Source organism: Tamandua tetradactyla, chromosome 6, assembly GCF_023851605.1.
Source record: "Tamandua tetradactyla isolate mTamTet1 chromosome 6, mTamTet1.pri, whole genome shotgun sequence".
NCBI lineage: Eukaryota > Metazoa > Chordata > Mammalia > Pilosa > Myrmecophagidae > Tamandua > Tamandua tetradactyla.
The window spans coordinates 14006921-14025000 of NC_135332.1; the positions used below are offsets into that span (position 1 = coordinate 14006921).

At 56.1% G+C, this 18080-nt stretch overlaps 1 protein-coding gene and 1 long non-coding RNA gene across 4 annotated transcripts in view; one reads left to right on the top strand and one right to left on the bottom strand.

The window, feature by feature from the left end:
* Window positions 1-18080, bottom strand: part of SDK2 (sidekick cell adhesion molecule 2) — a 257799-nt gene that overhangs the window by 207619 nt on the left and 32100 nt on the right. The window lies entirely within an intron of this gene.
* LOC143687089 (uncharacterized) lies at window positions 13729-17920 on the top strand. Of its 2 annotated transcripts, none has more exons than XR_013177416.1 (3): window positions 13729-14004; window positions 15688-15771; window positions 17279-17920. It is a non-coding gene; the product is annotated as an uncharacterized LOC143687089 (long non-coding RNA). The 2 variants fall into 2 exon arrangements; XR_013177417.1 differs by lacking the exon at window positions 17279-17920 and adding an exon at window positions 16175-16404.

The following is an 18080-nucleotide window of genomic DNA, read 5'->3' on the forward strand; positions in this document are numbered from 1 at the left end:
GACAGGAAGCCAGAATGGAGCCAACCTGGGATGGCTTAATTAGCAGCGGAGGCGTGGGGCTGGGGAGGCCCACTCATGGGTTGTGAGGGCTGCCGCCCCTCCCAGCCGGCCATGCTCTCACGACCAGTGCAGACACTGGGGGGACGGTGCCTCTGGCTCTTTGCCCACCTGGCACCCCGGGCATGCAAACCCATATCTCCCTGAATGTGTCCTACACATTGGCCCAAGCTGGGGAGCTGGGCAGTTGGGTGTGGCCCCCCCACCAGCTCCAGGACAGGGTGATGGTGGGGTGTTTGGCAGGTCCCAGCGTGGGGTGTGGGTGAGAATGGGGGTGTCATGCAGGATTGGCCAGGACTAGGAAGGTAGGAAGCCTCCTCAGCAGCCTTCCCGAGCACCATCTATTCCAGAGGGACTGCTGCCTCCATGGAAAAGGGCTGGGCGGGGGCACCCGGCCAGCGCCTTCCAGACCTCACAGCCCAGTTGCATGATGCACCCTCATTTCTTCCAAAAGAGGCAAGAACTGACTCTCAGGAAAGGGCGTGCCACCTCTCCCATGACCTACCCTGCAAGCCGTATTTGGAGAGAGTCAGCACCCAAAGGCACTCACAGAGAACCTTCTGAGTGCCAGGAGCAGGGTCAAGGACTCCAAAGGATCCAGGGACCTGGGTTTTACTCTCAGCTCTGCTACCGACATACAAGATGAGCTGGGGCAGAACATGTTCTTCCTCTGAGACTCGATTTCCTAACTGAGCAAGGAGAGGGTCAGATTCCATATTCCAATGGGATCTCTCAGCTCTGCTCTTCTACAGGGTGTCTGATGGCTGGGAGGGGGCTCCCCTGGCCAATGCCCTGTCCTTGGGCCTCGCGAGTGGAGGAGGAAAGGGTGATTTAGAAGAGGAAGATTCAAAGGTCACATTGCCTGTTGATTTGTTACGGGTGATAGATGCTGATGGACACTCATCTTTGGTTGCTGCTGATTAGAAAAAAGCTCGGCTGGGAAGATTAAAGTCGGGGGTGGAGGAGGATGCAGGCAGCCAAACAGCAAGCAGTGCGGCCAAGAAGTCTACACTCTGCCCAGAAGCTGGTCCCGCTCTCTGTCCTGGGGAGCCAGGGGTGGTGAACCAAGACTGGCTTCTCCCTTTCTGCTCTCCAGGCATGCTGACGGGCGCTGGCTCACTGGTTCTGCTCAAGCACCCAGCAAGGATGGTGGTGCTGGTCCCATTTAAGACATGAGGGAATGGAAGCGCAGAGAATTTCGGTAACTTATCCAGAGCCCGACGGCTATGGCATTGCCAAGGTTTGAACCCAGACCGATTTGATTCAGAATCCATGTTCTATCCCCTGTACTTGCTGTGGGTGTCAGGGGCTAGGGTGATTCGGGGAGAAGGGCACTGGATCCCCATCAGCAGTGTGCACTTGGACGACTCGGGGTTCTTCTCCAGCTTCAGTTTCACTATCTGTAAAATGAATGATGCAGTGCCTCTCAGAGGCCTGTGAGTGGGATCACCTGGAGGCCTGGTTAATGTACAGCCTCCTGTGTCCAGCCCCGATAAGGACAGTGGTCCTGAGTAGGACACCGCTGATGCTGCTGGACTGAGGACCACACTCTCAGTGGTCCTAGCTCAGGTACCTTTTGGATGTCAAAGTATGTGGCTGTTGGAAGCACTGGTGGTGGTGATGGGGATGGGGCAGGAAGCCAAGACAAGTGCCCAGGGCTGAAATCCCATATCCATCCACCAGTCAGGGATGTGCTGGCTGAGCCCTGGCGAGTTCCCCTCCCTCCCTCTCCTACCCTCCCCAGGCCTGACTATTCCTCAACTCGGAAGCCACCCACCTTGTCTGCCGCCACTGGAACCAGCTCTCAGCACGAGCCGACTACGAGAGTGGTAGTGGTGAGAAGGGGTCAGGAGCCAGGCTCTGAGTTCGGAAATGAGATTCCTCCACTCAGGAGCTGTGTGACCCTGGGGAGTTACTAGACTTCTCTGAGCCCCAGTTTCCTGGTTTCTGAAGCAAGGATAAGAATGGAACTATTCCTAGAATAACGGAGTCACATTAAAATGCATACATCCACATGCCACCTTCTAGACTCACACAGAGAGAGAACGTCCATCCGTGGAAAGGTAGGAGAAATGGACAGATTTCAGAGGGAAAAAGGCAATAGGGCAGGACAGATTCGCCGGTCACTGGATCCCCTTTTGCAATGTCTGCATTTCTTACTGCATGCTCATCTCATTCTCCCCCAAATGATTTTCTCCCTATTTCAGGAGGCTGTCGGGAGGACTGGTTACAGTGATCCATAGAAAGCATTTAGCATCATGCCTGGCATCCAGTAAACACTCGATAAATGGCTCAGTCTTCCTGTCCGCCTCCTTCCTCTCCTGCTGGCTGGTTCTCCCAACCCACCGGCTTTTCTCTTGAGACTGGACAGCCTCCTTCCTTCCTGCAGCCCTTTCATTATTTACATTCTCCTCAAAAGGAAGGTGTGTGTGTATGTGTGTGTGTGTGTGGGGGGTCAATTTGCTCCAGTCCCCTCTGCCCCTCCTTCCACCCCTCTCTCCCTCGCTGAGACCAAGAGCATAAAATTCCTTCTGGCTATTAATTAAAAGCAGTCTCTCCCTTAGCGTGAGTGTACTTGCCATAAATTAATAGCAGTCTTCTTAATCAAATCTTATCTCTTCTTCGAGCCATAAACATACGGAGCTCAAGTTGGTATCTCTGTGCACCCAGCCGTGAAATTTAATTTCTGATGCCTCAGCAGCCTGCGTGGGGTGGTGGGTGCCTGTTTGACACCCCCACCTTGAATGCCAACACTGGACCCCTGGGTGACCAGCAGGTTGGTTGAACTGCCTCCCTTGATGTTTGCGGGATGAGACATGCCTGGGTCTTTAAACCCAAAGTCTGAGAAGTTTAATTGTCGTGATCATTCATTACAATGCCTTTCATGTAATTATACCCATCCGACCCTCATGACAGTCTATGAGCAATGGATTGGGAGATGGGGAAACTGAGTTTCCCATGGTCTTTAGAGTCGATATGGATGGGATATCGGCTTCGCCACTTCCTAGATGACACTCTGAACCTCAGCTTCCTCATCTGTCTAAACATTTCCCACAGTTTTGATGTGAGAATGGGATGAAATGTCACATGCAAAGGGCCTGGCAGGGCCCGGCCCATAGCTGCTGCACAGGGTAGAAAAATTCCACAAAGTGACCTGGAGATTGTTCATCCATCCACTAACCGATGGAGCTTGGACACAGGCTCAATTCCAATTCCACTCAATTCCACAAGCTCAAATCCGACTCAAATTCTATGCTGTCAGCCCTCTGGTGTCTGAAATTCCTGAGCTGGGTCCCTTGGACAAGCTCAGCTCAGCCTCCTCCCAACTTCTGGACTGCCAAATGCCCACCCCAGCGTGTGCCCACAGGACTGAGAGGGAACCTGGAGCTGCCTTCACCCAGGACGGGACAGGACAGACTATGGACGGAGGACACTCCTGCCAGCTTAGCTACAGCTGCAGAGTCACTTTGAGCCACTGCCATCCCGGGGTACCTTGTGGCACCCCTCTCCTCCCGGCATCACTACCCTACTAAGCAGCTGGACATCTCCCACGATTTCCCTTCTCCATAGGAGCCCCAGGGCATCTCTGCACATCAGCTTCGTCACCTGTGTGGCGACTCAAGTTGTCCAGGGCAGGCTCATTTGTGGATAAGACAGGGCTCGGCAACCGCTGCTCTCACTATGTTTTATGCCAAAGGCTCTGGGCTCTTCTGGACCTTCAGGGAATGAACATTTCCATTTGGCTCCAAGCGTTCTGGCCCCCAGTTCCCAGGCCAGCAGTCATCCATATGCCCATCAAACCCTCCGTCCAGTGTCTCAGGATCCTACTCACAGAATTTCCCCGAATTAGCCTCCCCTTCCATAAGCAGGCAGCTGCTCTTCTTTTAAAGTCTTCCTATTGCTTTTTAGGTGTTGTTTTCATCATCTTTCCTTCCTTCCTTCCTTCTTTCCCATTTTAACCATTTTTAGGGAAATGGGAAATTATTGCTTAATAGGTACAGAGTTTCACACCCACAGGGAGGTGTCTCCAAGAAACTCCCCCCGTCCTGCTCTCTCACACCTGAGACACACTATCATCTACCTGCCTTACTCTCTTCACCCGGCCACATTCAGAGCTTGCTAGTTCAGTGTTCTCAAAGTGGCATCCCTGGAACACCAGAAACAGCAGCACCTGGAAATATATTAGAAATGCAATTTCTCAGCCCAGCCCAAGATCTGCTGAACCAGAGATTCAGCGGGAGGGGACAGCTCACCATTTGTGTTCCAGTGCTCCCTCCAGGTCTTACTGATGCATGCTCAGGGTTGAGAACCACTGGGCCAGAGGAGGGGTTCTCAATCAGGGGAGACTTTATATCCCAGGGAACAGCTGGCAATGTCTGGAGATAACACTGAATTTGAATTCTGCCCCTTGCTCAGCAGCATAGATCTCGTGTAAGTCACTGAACCACCTGCCCCGAGCCTCTGCTACCGGATCCGCAAAGTGGGGCCACTGCCACCCACCACTCGGCCTTATGTGGGGAGATGACAGGAAGGTCCATGGAAAAGACCTCGGCGCTCAGAGGCTCCCAGTGCCTCTCCTGGTTGGCACCAGCCGATGTGAAAGCAGGAATGGTCCTGGTCTGGTCCCTGGAAGCTGAGACCTGGCGTGGGGTGTGACATGGGGGCAAGCGGACAAGAGAGGGTGGGTTCAGGCGACAGAGGAGCCAATCCCTGAGCCAGCGTGAGCCTGCACGTTCTGAGAGGCCCCAGCAGAGCCTCTGCAGATTAGCAGGTGTTAGCGAGACCTAAGTACATTAGCCCCTAATTAAGCCTTTGTCCTTGGCTGTATCAACTGATTGGAAATAGGACTGCAAAAGAGAGAGCCTTACAGAGCAAGCTGGCAGCCAGCAGCTGGGAATATCTGCAAACAGGGCTATCCCTCTCTAGACTGTGGCCTCTTTCAAATGGCCAGAGGGTCTGGGGGAAGTAGACAGAAAGGGTGCAGCTGATTACAGATGCTTAGAAGCTGAGGGCAATCGAAGTCCAATTTGGTTCAACTGGCAATGGGGAGCCAGCGGGGGCCTCTGAGAAAGGGAGGGAGTCTGATGAAAGAGGACATTTAGGAAGATAGGTTGGACAGCTGTCTGTAGGATGGATGGAGAGGAAAGGATGGGCCACTGGAGTCCGTTAGGAGCTGGTTACCATAATTCAGGGGTGAGCTGAGTTCCGCGAAGGATGGGAGAATTGACAGAGCCCAGCAACCCACACGCCCCCCAGGCCTCGGCTCCTCTGAAGGGCCCACGGGAAAGATGTGAATGACTCTGCGCTGGCTGTCACCGAGGTCGCCTGCTGAGGCCCGAACCCACACATGACACATGGTCTGCCCCATCGGACTGGAGGGTTCTCCGTGGGACCCCAGCCTGGTAGATCTGGGGTTCTCCATATTGCAAACCTGGAGAAAATGCATATCAGTCACCCTAGTTCTCAGGTGCAGGGTCCAACTAGGTCTTGGCCAAATCCACCCTTCCTCCACTTGATTGCCCTGCTTAGGTTCCTTGCCTGGTGGCAGCTGGTCCTACGGCTGCTGGCGGTAAACTGCTCCTGCCAGGGTGGGCACATCCAAAGGACGGAAAGGATCTGCTGAGGCCAGGGGAGTTGGGGCTATGGCAGCACTGCTATCTGCTGCAGAGGGGACTGGCAATGGTGGAGGGTTGTGCCTGGAGAGACACAGGCAGGGCTTCTGGTCAACTCCCCAGCATACTCCTCCTGGAGCTCCATAGTGGGGGTGCCTGCTTTAGCAAATGCAAATACAGGAAGCCCAGGTAAACGTGAATTTCCTTTTAGAACCTGGACTATTAAGAGTTGGAGGTTCTCAACAGTCCAAAGGCGCAGGAAATGCAGTATACACATGCAATGTTTTGGACATACTAATACTAAAAGATGACTCGTTGCTTTCCTGAAATTCAAATCTACCTGAACATCCTGCATCTTCCCTGGAACCCTATCCAGAAGGCGCACAAGAACTAGAACGTGGCATGGTGAAAAGGGCACTGGTCACCCGTACACCGGGATGGTATTTAACGATAAAGACAAATGAGCTGTCTAGCCCAAAGAGAAATGGAGGAACCTGAAATGCATCCTGCTGAGTGAAAGGAGCCCACCTGAAATGGCTACGTACTGTCTGATTCCAACTATATAACCTTCTGGAAAAGGCAAAATTACAGAAACAGTCAAAGGATCAGTGATTACCAGAGGCGCAGGGTGGGAAGAGGAGGGTGGGGCGCTGGAGGGGCGAGTGCGAGGAGCACAGGGCCTTTTTAAGGCAGAGAAACTGTCCTGTGTGATGCTCCGACACCGTGCATCTGTCCAAACTCACAGACCGTTCAACACAAAGAGTGAGCCCTCCTGCGTACTGCGGACCTCAGCAGTAACTAAATAAGGCATCAGTAGTGCTTTATCAATACTACCGAAGGCACCCCACTACTGCAATATGCTAGAACAATATGTTTGTGGGGGGATGGATGGGAATTCTCTGTACTTTCGGTGCAACTTTTCTGCATCCTAAAACTGTTGCAAAAATAAAGTTTATTATTATTATTAAGTGCACTGTCCTGGACGTCAGGAGACCCAGGTTCTCCTCCAGCAATTCTCACCTACTGAGGCACCTGAGTGGAGCTTTCAAATAGGATAATATCGAAGAGCCTCACAGACAGGCTGTTAGGACACCTGAAAGGTGAAAAGTATCAAGCACCAAAACGTTGTGAGGGTGGAGCTAGTGCAGTCGGTTCTCAGTTTGGGAGCAAAGGCTGCCAACCAGACCCCACGGCCTCGCCCTGGGACGGGGTGAGTCCTACCAACCCAGCCAGCCTTCAGGCTCAGCTCTAAGAGGAGGGAACTGATCTCTGGGGCTCCTTGTGGCTTAAAACCCTGATGGTGCTTGGAGGCTCCCCGCCTTGATCAGGCAATAAGGATGCATTTGGACCACTGCAATTTGTCCTATCATGAGCCCCCATAACACAAAACGAGGAAGGTAAATCCACAGCCAGAAGAAACAAGTATTGTATATGGCAGTTCTTAGCTAAGCCCAGGTGAATCAGCACCACCTTCCCCTGGAACCATCACGGCCACCCTGCCCCTGTCGACTGGAGGTGGCACTTGCCACACGTGGTGGCTCTGTACCTGCCAGCAGGATTATACCTGTATGATTAGAATGTGTAAGAGCAGATTTTGTCAGGCTAATAAAAATTAAAATGATCAAAACGGAATCGGAACCCAGCCAAAGAGGGAGGGCTGGAGGGAAAGGGAGGAAGTTTTCTTTCTTTTTTTTTTTTAAGGCAGGCACAGAGGTTGTGACTCCCTCCTGCACATGTCCCTGCCAGTGCTTCCAGCCATCTGTCCCCGCCAGCTCCCTGCCTGCTAAGCTCATTTCCAGAAACGCAGCCGTCTGGAGTCGGCCGGGAGCATGCAGAGGCCATCAGGGCCAGTGGAGCCCAGGCGGGAGGCAGGGAGCGGAGGGCAGGGATGGTGGCAAGGGCAAGGGGCAAGAAAGGTTGCCAAGGCTGTGCAGGTGAGAAGGGAAGATGGGAAAGGCAGGCCTGCCCTGGTGGCCACCAGCCTCTCTCCCTCTGTGGATAGAGGATGATGACGAATGTCCGTGGATGACACCAGTACCTTGGGCAGCGTGTGGAATCACAGGGTCTTAGATGTGTGGCCGGTCCACACGCCCTTCTCCCAAGCGTGTTTACTATGTCTGAGAGTGTCCAGGGGTCGGTGGATTTTCAGGATCAAATAATAGCCCGGTCTCAGCTGCTCAATACATAAATGACGAATGGGATGCCCCGGGTGGGTGGGGGGACTTTCCTAAATTCACAGCACAGATGCCCTTCTCGGGTTCCTTTCCTTACATCTCTCCTCCAGCTACCCTGACCGAGAAGCCCCCTGCCCAGCTGCCCTCCACAGGCTGGAGGGTGGGGTCTTTATCCTCCTCTGCCTGGGCCATCTGGAGAGATGCATCCCAGTCTGGATGTGGCCACCCTGGATTCAGAGCTATTCCTGAGGGTCCCTGTTGGTCTGGGCCCAAACTCCTGCAGTTTTCAAGTTCCCGGGTAACTCTGAAGTCCGGAATGCTGGGAGGTGGCAGAGAAAGCGTGTCTCGGGGTCCTGCTGCACCCCCACCTTCTTGCCATAACAGCAGCCTTCCTCCTGATTATGCAGGCAGGTTCCACCCAAGGGAACAACTCTGGGGGGCCGGGGGGGTCCCTGCAGAGGGCGTGGGGCATGTGCTCAGGACCTCGGCGCAGCTTCAGATGTGGCCCCTGCCTGGCCTGCCTGATGCAGGCACCCAGCTAGGAAGGGCAGGGGCCCTCATGGGAAGGGGCAGGGTCACCCAAGGTTGACCCCTTCTCCGCAGTGTGATCCCACCTGGGCCACTCACGTGATGCCTGCTGGATCAGATCCGGGGTTTGCTGGGTGAGTAACCAGATCACGGCGGGCGTTAACCAGACCAGATCCGGGGTTTGTTAGGGAGTAACAAGATCATGGCGGGCGTTAACTGGATCAGATCCGGGGTTTGTTAGGTGAGTAACCAGATCACGGCAGGTATTAACTGGATTTGGCAGAATGCTTCCAAGAGACACCAGCTGAAAGTGGCTTTACAGAGCCGGGCCTGGGCGTGCAACCTGGTTCCCACCCCCTCGTTCCGTGGCCTCCTTGGCTGCCCCCCATCCCCCCAGGGCCACATCACAAGGTCCTTTTGTCCCCAGCACTGACCACGTGGCACTTCAGTTGCATTATCCCATTCTCCGAGGGGAACTTACAAGGTAGGATTCAGCTCTCCCATTTCACAGAAGGTAGAAGAGACTCTTGGAGATTTAGAAAAGTGCCTTTGTAGCTCAAGGTTAATGAATGATAAGTTGAAGATTTCAGTCCAGATCTGTCTGATGTCACATCTACCTTGAAAACTGCCCTTCCCCCAAACCCAGCGCTCTCCACCTGCCCCAACTGGTGAGGCCCAGCGGGCAGGCTGCCACCCTTGCCAGCCTCACCTGGACGGGGCAGAGAGGAGGTGGCATGGGTGGGATCCCTGGGCCTGGAGGGGAGTCAGGCATGGGAGGACCCACGAGCTCGGGCTGTAGGGCTGCCCCGCCTCCTCAGGTGGCCCAGGGGGGCCTCAGGGTGGTTCTTCTGAGCATAGAGATGCCCGGCCGCCCCGAGGGCCCGGCTGCCCCCGTCCTCAGGGCCTGTGAGACCCACACCTGCTGCTCCCCCTGGAAGGCGGGGCAGGGAGCAGAGGCAATGGAGAGGGGCAAGGAGGGGGAGCCCCGAGGCTGCAAGCTGGTGCCCCGTTTTCCACTTGCTCCTAGCGAGAATACCCCCACCCCATGGGTAACGGCACCCCCACAGGCACCAGCTCCCCACCTGCTTTATTTCTCCCCATAGCACATCTCAGCATCTACCACCCATAAGTCTCGTTTTCTTACTCTGTTTGTTTCTCTCCCCCTCCCGTCCCTCCCAGTGTGTGAACACCACGCAAGCAGAGGTGCCGCCTGCTTCTCTCCTCCCCTCCTGTGGCCTCAGCTCCCAGAATGGTGCGTGGAATACGGGTGTGTGTGTGTGTGTGTGTGTGTGTGTGTGTGTGTGTGTGTGTGTGTGTGTGTGTGTGTGTGTGTGTGCATCCCATTAGCATTTCTCGAATGAATGAATTCATGAGCGAGGGAGAGAAGGGTGTGAGTGAGACAGGTGTGAGGAAAGGGAGGTTGTGCGGGAAAGAGGTGAGGAGAAGAGGGAAGGACATGCAGAGAAGGGAAGCGTGAGATCTGCAGGTGGGGAAGGCACACACGTGGAGGCAGAGCTGGGGGGCTCCTGTGGGGGGCAGGGGGCATGTGAGGGAGAGAGCACAGTCCCTGCGACTGTGAGAAATGGAAATGAAGACGTGCATGTGGCAGAGGCGTGTGTGGGAAGGGATGTGGCCGTGAGCACGGGGTGGGTGGGGCTGGGGTGGCAGTCTGAGGGCTGTCGGCTGGGTGACCCTCCTGGCTTCCAGCTCTCAGGCCGCGCCCCCCCCCCATCAGACCCCCACTTAGCCCCACACGGGGCAAGCGGCCTGGCAAAAGGAACAGGTCCCATCCCCTCCTCCGGGGTGGCTCCCTAATGAGGTGTGGGGTTTGTAGGAAGGCGGCCTGGGGTCCAGGCCAGCCCCAGATGGCCCCAGCTGCTTGCCGCAGTCCTAGGGTCAGGCAGGAAGCTGGGGTGCAGGGAGCTGCCACTGAAGGGGGACCAGGAGGCCGTCTAGAGGAAGTGGGCCTGTGGAGGCAGCATCAGTGCAGTCTCACAGCTGCCTCCCAGGGCCCTGGCAAGGTCCATTCCCCAGGAATGCATGGAGGCAGCCAGGAGGGCAGTGAGGGGCTGGGCAGCTGCGGGTGACAGCACCCCATCCCATCAGGCTCCCCAGCCACCCGGGGCCAATGAGGCAGCACGAGGCAGCAGTGGACGGGGCTCAGATGGGCTGACCAGGAAGCCCTTGAGACATGGGGCTGCTGAATTAGAGGTCATGGCCTCTGGGGAGGATGCAGCCAAGCCATGGAGGCTTGTCCGGGCCTCACTGGGCCATTCTAGGCAGAGATGGGGCCTGGCGGGAGGCCAGTACCTTTGCCACAGAACCATCAGGCAATCTGGGGTGGCAAGGGACAGGAGGTGGAGGGTCACACGGCCCAGGAATGACCTTCCCCCCCACCCCTGGCCGATGGGTCCTCCATGAGAGAAGCAGCTTGGGAGCGGTCAGCATTCAGCAGGGCGTGTGGGCACAGAGGGTCCCCATTCTCACTGATTCCACCTAGCTGGGTAACTGGAGGAGGTGTTCCCCTCTCTGGAGGGTTATGTGGCATGGAAGGGGGCCTAATGGCACTCCACCCCAACTCTGCCAGCCCTGATCCTGCCAAACCAGTGTGGAGACCCTGGGTAGGTCATACCACTCAGCTCTTTTGAGCCTCAATCTCCTCATCTGCAAAATGGGCTGGTGTGAATATGGAGTGTGTTACCTGATAAAGCATGTTGTTTGTTAATATGTCCATGTGCTTACAGATTTACATGTTCTCTCTATCCTCCCGGCCCCAAGGGACAGGGGACCCAACCTCCACCACCTCCCACCACCCCTCTTTCTGGTGTTCCCCTCAGCCCTCCTCCTTCCTTCATGGCCTCCTGATGATAGCTCCTTTGTGACAGCTCCTGGATGACAGCCAGAGAGCACCCAGCCAAGGGGGGTAGAGTAAGCTGGCGTGGATGAGGAGGGCTGACCCTGTCATCAGGGGCTGGTGGCTTGCCTCTCTTTAGCCAGGAACTGTCCCCTGACTTCACTCTTTTCTCACCCTCCCATTCATGTCGGTGCCTATTTCTACCAACACAGGGCTGTTCAGCAGCTTGGCCGTGTTTCTCTCGCTCTTTAGTGATCGTTCCCCTGACTTCTTGATCTCCTCCATCTGGCTGGAGGCCTGCAGAGTGGAGACCCTCCTGTGCTTGGCTTCTGAGTACCCCTCGCCTGGTGGAAGATGAGAGGTGAAGATGAGATGTCAGAGGTGCAGGGAGGAGGTTGGAGACGGCAGCTCCGTGCTCAAATCTCAGCCCTGCCGTTTTACGGCTGAGTCATCATGTGCAACTTATTTAACTTCTGGGATCTCCGTTTAGTAAAGTGGGGGTTCACAGCACTTTTTGTTGCCTTTTTTTTGTCTCATAGCACATTGCTTCCAGGATTTTCTATGCGTGTCTGTGACCAGCTAGCACAATTACAGACATCACAGAAGGCAGAGAACTGATGGAACCCTGGAGGTCACCAGCTGTGCCTTGCAAACTAGCTCTCAGATTGCAGGCTCCTTCCAATCTGTCCCAACCCAGCCCCATTCAACACCAAGCCCCACACCATTCACCACTGCCATTACTTGAAAGCCATCGAAGCGCATGCACAGTTACAGGGGCTGCTGGAATACCCGGCTCTGCTCTGCCAGGTCGGGCAGCCCCGGTGGGTCCTGGGCACTCAAAGGCAGCTACACCGGGCATGCGGACCTGGTGTATGCGGTCCTGGGCATGGCCCCTGGACGGCCAGCTGGCTGAGGCTGCCCAGCACATCAGCCAATTTTAATTGTTTATCCTCCAGCCTTGTTTATGACTCGATAAAATCCATAGCACAGATAGAGGCCCGTCTCCCTCGGCTTCCCCCGCCTGGCTCTCGCTCCCTGGAGATGCTGCCCTGCTCTTTATGGAAACCACTTGCTAAAACTGGACCCACTTTAAGTCCATAACTGTCAGTAAATGACCCTCCTGGAGAGGAGGCTGCGAGTTAAATGTGCAGGTCTGGGCATTACGTAAAGCCCCAGTCTCTCCTTTAGCAGGGGCGCCGAAGGCAGTGTGGGAGCAGCGGAGCCCAGCCACCCTGGATCCCCCAAAGCTTGTATGTGACCCTTCAGGGCAGGGTTGGGGGCTGGGGGAAAGTAAGACCTGGGTTCTCGCTGGGTTCTGTCGCCCGCTACGAGCTACAAGACTTAAGATAAGTCCTGACTTCTCTCTGGCCTTCCGTTTCTATTGATAGAATAAAACGGGTGGAAGGGCATCAGGGCTTCCATCTTTCTGTTTCTTTTAAGTAGAAGAACCTTTTCTTCAAGTGAAATTTTAGGCAAATCCCTAAGAGAAGAGACAGATTTTTTTTTTTTTTAAAAAAAGGTCTGGTTAAGGAGGGAGTGAGAAATGCAGTGCTCTCCTGGAAGGAACTACTGTCTTTCTTATTTTTCCAACTGGAATCCACAATTTTCTGGAAGGTTAGATCTGAGCCTTCTGCAGTGGTGTTTCCTGCAGAATGGACCTGGCCCAGCATTTTGGCCTTAGTAGCACTTAAGACGTGTACAGAAGGAAAGAAGAAAGGGAAGGAGGGAGAGGGAGGGAAAGAAAGGAGGGAGAAAGGAAGGAAAAGAGGAAGGAAGGAAGGAAGGAAGGAAAGAAATGGAGGTGGGCACTTACATTAATTGGCTTTCACTTTTCTCTCATTTCAGGCATAGTTTACAGTCTGGTCCTCCACCCTGACTCATCCTTCTCTTTCCTGGCCCTCAGGGTAAAACCAGAGGCCCCCCTCCATCTCTGCCAGGACTCAGCCTGAGCGCTAAGGCAGTGAGTGGCTCCAACAGCCAAGAGCCCCAGGCTGTGACGGGGGTCCTCCCGGGCATGTGCTCACCCACACTTTGTCCTGACAGGATCAATGTGTCTCACATACCTATGGCTATTTGTCAAAGCGTGTGGTTGCTGTTGTAATTAATAAGATAAAGCTTCATTTAAAAGCAATACTGAATTCATAGCAGCCCCTGGTCCTGATGCATTTTCTCAAACAGGGGTTGCTGAGTGAACGATGCCCAGGCTGTGGAGACCCCCCAGGCTCTCTGGAAAGGGGGGCTCTGGGCCTCGCTCTCCAGGCCTGACCCTAGCACAGTCCAACCCCTCTCTTCCTGCGGCTGCTCGGGCCTCTTCCTCAGTCATGTCCAGGGAGGCCCCAGGGTTCTCCCCAGAGCCTGAGGGTGGCAGCTGTCAGCTCGGCCAGAAGCCCCATCTGGAATCCATCCTCTTCATTCCATGAGTGGCTGTTTCCCAAGTTCTGGCTCCCTTGCTCCCCCAAAGCCCTGTCTGTGCTGTTAACAAGGATGTAATTTGTCCATTAGCAACGGGCTGCCCTCCCAACGGACTCCCAACGGACTCAGCCTGCCCTGGGGGATGGGGAGGGGGGCAGAGGGACCTCCTCCCACCACTGGCACCCACGACTTCCCCAGGGCAGAGCTCTGACTCTGATCACTTGGCTTCCAGCTCCCCAGGAAAGTCTGAGTTCCCATCTGGTGATGGTTGGGGACAGCCCAGTGACGGGGCCCCACGGCCATCGAATCGACGTGGGACGACTCCACCTGACATCGAGTCCCCTGTGCAAACCACAGCCCATCAAAGGTATTTATTCTTGTGAAAACAAAACAGGTCCTCCCCCGGTGCCCCGCTGGTCCCATTTCCACCCCCTGCCCGGTCTCCTTCTCCTGTCCTTGGAGCAGTTCGGGCTAATCCGGATGCGCGTATCTCCGCATGCCAATCTCTGCCCAGGCCCACTCTGCGCCCACCGGGGGAAGGAGGCCGGGGTCTGTGGACAGGCCCCTGCCCACTAAGCCAAGGACTGACCCCACTCGAGAGGGTCTCAGGCCTACCCTTACTAATTACCCGAGCATATCCATATCGGCCCCTCAAGGGGACTCAGGCAGGCGTGGGAAACAGGCCCATAGGTGGAGAGATTCACCCTGAGGTCACAAAACAAGGCAGTGGCAGCACTGAGGCTGGATTCAGAAAGGACAAAGACCCCCAGATTCTAGCCACTCATTCTTGGAGCCCGGGGTGGAAGGTCTGAGCCATGTCAGGGCAGGGACAGCTCCCCCTCTGTCCCAGCTTCTAGCACAGCCCCCTCCCCAGCCTCTGATAGTAACTCAAGGAATGTGCCCAGTCTCTTCACTGGCATCTCTCATTCTCCAACACTTATCAGGGGACACAGCACCTGGTGTGCGAAGGCACGGATGGAGGAATCAAATCTAAGATCGTTTTAGGGAGTTCCTTTCCAAAAACCTCCTTTCTGAACACCAAACAGGAATGAAGCTGGCTAACTTCTCCCTTAATCTTGGGCTCCCACACAAGGAATTCTGTATTCAGGTCTTGGCAGTGCCTTTTGGGAGGGGTGGGGACTGAGAGCAGGGCTCCTTAACCTCAGTACTGATATTCTTGGCCAGACAATTCTTTGCAGGATATTTAGTAGCATCCCTGGTTCTACCCACTAGATGCCAGTAGCACACCCTGTCCCAGCTGCGACAACCAAAGATCACCTGCTGGGAACACAGGACTAAATAGTCAAGCACCGTGCTGGGCCCGGTGGGTGCAGAGATGAAGAGAACACAGCCTTGCCCTCAGAAGCCACCGAGGGAGGGATGGGTTGATGGAGTGGGGAAGGTGGGCCCTGGAGAAGAGGAGACCATCACCTCCTAGAGGGCCAGCCGCCTGGCAAAGGAAAAGCTTCCCATCAGAGGGAGAAGCCAGGCAGAGTCGGACCCCCTGTGCTGTAGAGGGTTCCCGGATAAGTGGATGGCTCAAACTGACCACTCTGGGAGATTCTAACATGCTCTGAGCATCTACCCTGCTGCTACAACAAAGGAATGATTCCTTCCTCCTCTGAGATGTAACCACCCCAAAATGGGCCAGCTCTGGGTATGACCAACAACCTGGGGTGCCTGTGATGCCACATCAGGCAAGGTGGACTTCTCAGCCTAGGCAGGGTGTCTGGGAACTGGGGTTGCTGTTGCTCCCGTCTCTCCACTCTGATTCTATGAACAGGGCAGCAGACACTTGTGTTTCATAGCCCTACTTCTTCAAACGATCTTCGTAGAGAAGTATATAAGCCCCACTTTACAGATGAGAAAAGCAAGGCTCAGAGAGGTCAAGAAAGTTGCCAGAGGCCACACAGCTTTGGATGGCAGAGACAGGGTTTCCTCAGGGCTCCTTTGACAAAGCTGGCCTGGGCACACGTCCTATGTTTCTCTAAGGAAGCTCCACCCCTGGGGAAGCAGAAGCCAGTGGTCCCAAAGAGCCTTCTCTCAACAGGAATCCTGGGAAAGATGTGTCCAAAGACAGCAGGACTGTGGAGAGAGAAGAGAGCCCAGGACCAGCCAGCAATGTCACCTGGTGGTAAGACAATGCCCGTCTCAGACCTGGGACCAGACGGCCAGCAGGTCCCTTGGAGGCTGCCCGATGAGGCAGCGCCCGCCCTGGCTGGCTCCTGGAGACAGGCGCCGACACGTCAGCCGCCCCAGCCGCAGGAGTGTTTATTTCCAGGGCGAGACCCGGGGTGGCTTCCAGGTGGGGGTCTGTGGAAATAATGCGCACACTCGCTCTCTCTTTGAGCTGCCCTGGGCCGTTCCTCAGGAACAGAGCCCCATTCAGGCCGTCCAGCTGGGCCGCCCTGTGAGGCTAACAGAGCCCACGTGCTGGAAAGGCTGGAAAAAGTCAAGTGAGAGACGGACACTCCTACCCCCACCCGTCGGAGCCAACCCCTTCTCACCATCCCCGCGCCCCTTGCACTCTCCCCCAGGAGCTTCCAGCATCTTGGACGAAATGAACGCAGGGCACGGGGAAGGGGTCTGGCCCTTGTGAGCCCCCAGCCCACCCCAACAGAGACTAGAGGGCACTGGAAGACTGAGGGGACAGTGGAAGACTGAGGGGACAGTCACAGCTTTGGGTTTCCCACCGACATCTCACTCCCCCCGCCCACCTGAGACCTGGGGCTAGGACGGAGGCGGCAGGATTTGATGAGCGATTCGAGGTCAGGGGCAGAGGGAAGGGAGAGGGTCAGGGTGACAGCAGGCTGCAGCCCCCCCCCCGGGGGGGCCCTCTGGGACAGCAGGAGTCCGGGCCGGAATCGCGGGGGACTCAGCTGGAGAGCGGGGCCAGGGAGGGTGGGGGACGTTCCCGTGGAGCCGCCCAGGTCCTGGGAGCTCCTCCAGGGGCTGTGGCAGCAGCCCAGGGCCGAGAGAGGGGCAGGTCCAAGACAGGGCACTGGCCAGCGCTGCTACCAAGAGGATCGGCGGAGGAAGAGGAGGCCCCCAGATGGGCCTGGGAAGGACAGCCAAAGAGGAGACCAAGGAGGGAGACGTGGCCAGCACCCATCGGCAGGAGGGCCGGGCTGCTAAAGGGGCCACGGACTTAGCGAGCCGGAGACCACTGGTGACTTACTTGCCCGTGGCCGTGTACACGGGAGGGCAGTGGGGGGTGTGGGCAAATGTGGATGGTGCCTTCCAGAAGGTGGGAAGGCAGGAGACAGAGGGAAGGAGACGGGGCAGTGTCCAGTGTGCGAGACAAGGCTGAACAAGGGAAGTCTTGTGACCGGGAAGACTCAGCAGAGAGGGAGGGGAGGAGACAGCAGGCGAGAGGGCAGTGGGGAGAGCTCATCCCCCTTCAGGGGAGTGGGTGGGATCCAGGGCTCAGAGGAGGGCCTGGCCTTGACCGCTGGGATGGGAGGGGAGGAGAAAACATGGGGGTGGAAGAGGAAGGTTTGCCGGCCGGAGGTGGAGGGATTCACGGGCTCTTTGAGAAGACAGGTGGGGCCACAGCCAAGGCGTGGAAGGGGCAGCAGAATTAGTAAAAATGGCTTGTAAGTCTTGAACCAGAGGCTGCCTGTCCCCGATTTCCCTGCTAGGCTTTGTGGGATCCACCGGCATTGCTGGCCGCCCTCCTCCAACCTCTGGCCCGCCCCAGCACCTCACAGACAAGTTTGGGAGCTGGAGGTCCTCGTCGCCCTGATGTGGGATGACCGGCCACATCCTTGCGTCCTTCTCCGCTGGCGCTGACAGCTGCTCACGCTGTTTGTTGAGTGACTAGTAGGCCAGCAGCCTCTTCTCTCAACCTACAGACCCAGCCGCCGGATTCCCCAGGTCTGGGAGAGCTGGGGTCCCACTGTCCTGCCAGCCCCACCGGTCCACACAAAACTCAGAGTCTGCCTTTTGCTTTCTGTGTTTTGAGGAGAGACTGGGGAAAATAATCCGCTCATACCAAACAAACAAAATGAGGTGGGCCTGTTGAAGTACTGATGAGATCTAATTAGCAGAGATGGGCTGTGCCGGTTTTCCTTTGCAAACATCTTATTTATTTGTGGGAGGCTGGGGGGGGGGGGGACATCTCAGCTTGTCTCTTGTTATTACTTAGCTTCACGCCTCAGTTAACACGAGCGGACTCGAGAGACGAAGGGCTGCGGGTCTCAGAGGAACCGCGGGGGTCCAGGCAGCGGGCGCAAGACAGCCCCGGGGGTGCCCCAGGGGAGGTGTGGGGGAGGGGGAGCCGCGGTGGGGGGGAGAGGCCCAGTGAGCAGAGAGTCGGGGAGGGACCTCCAGGGAGAAAAATCAGCCAGGAGCGCGCCACCCGCGAACCGGCCTGGCGTGGGGTCCTTGCAGTTCTGTGCGCAGCTCTGACCCTCCGCCACGACGAGCCAGGCGGCGCCGGTC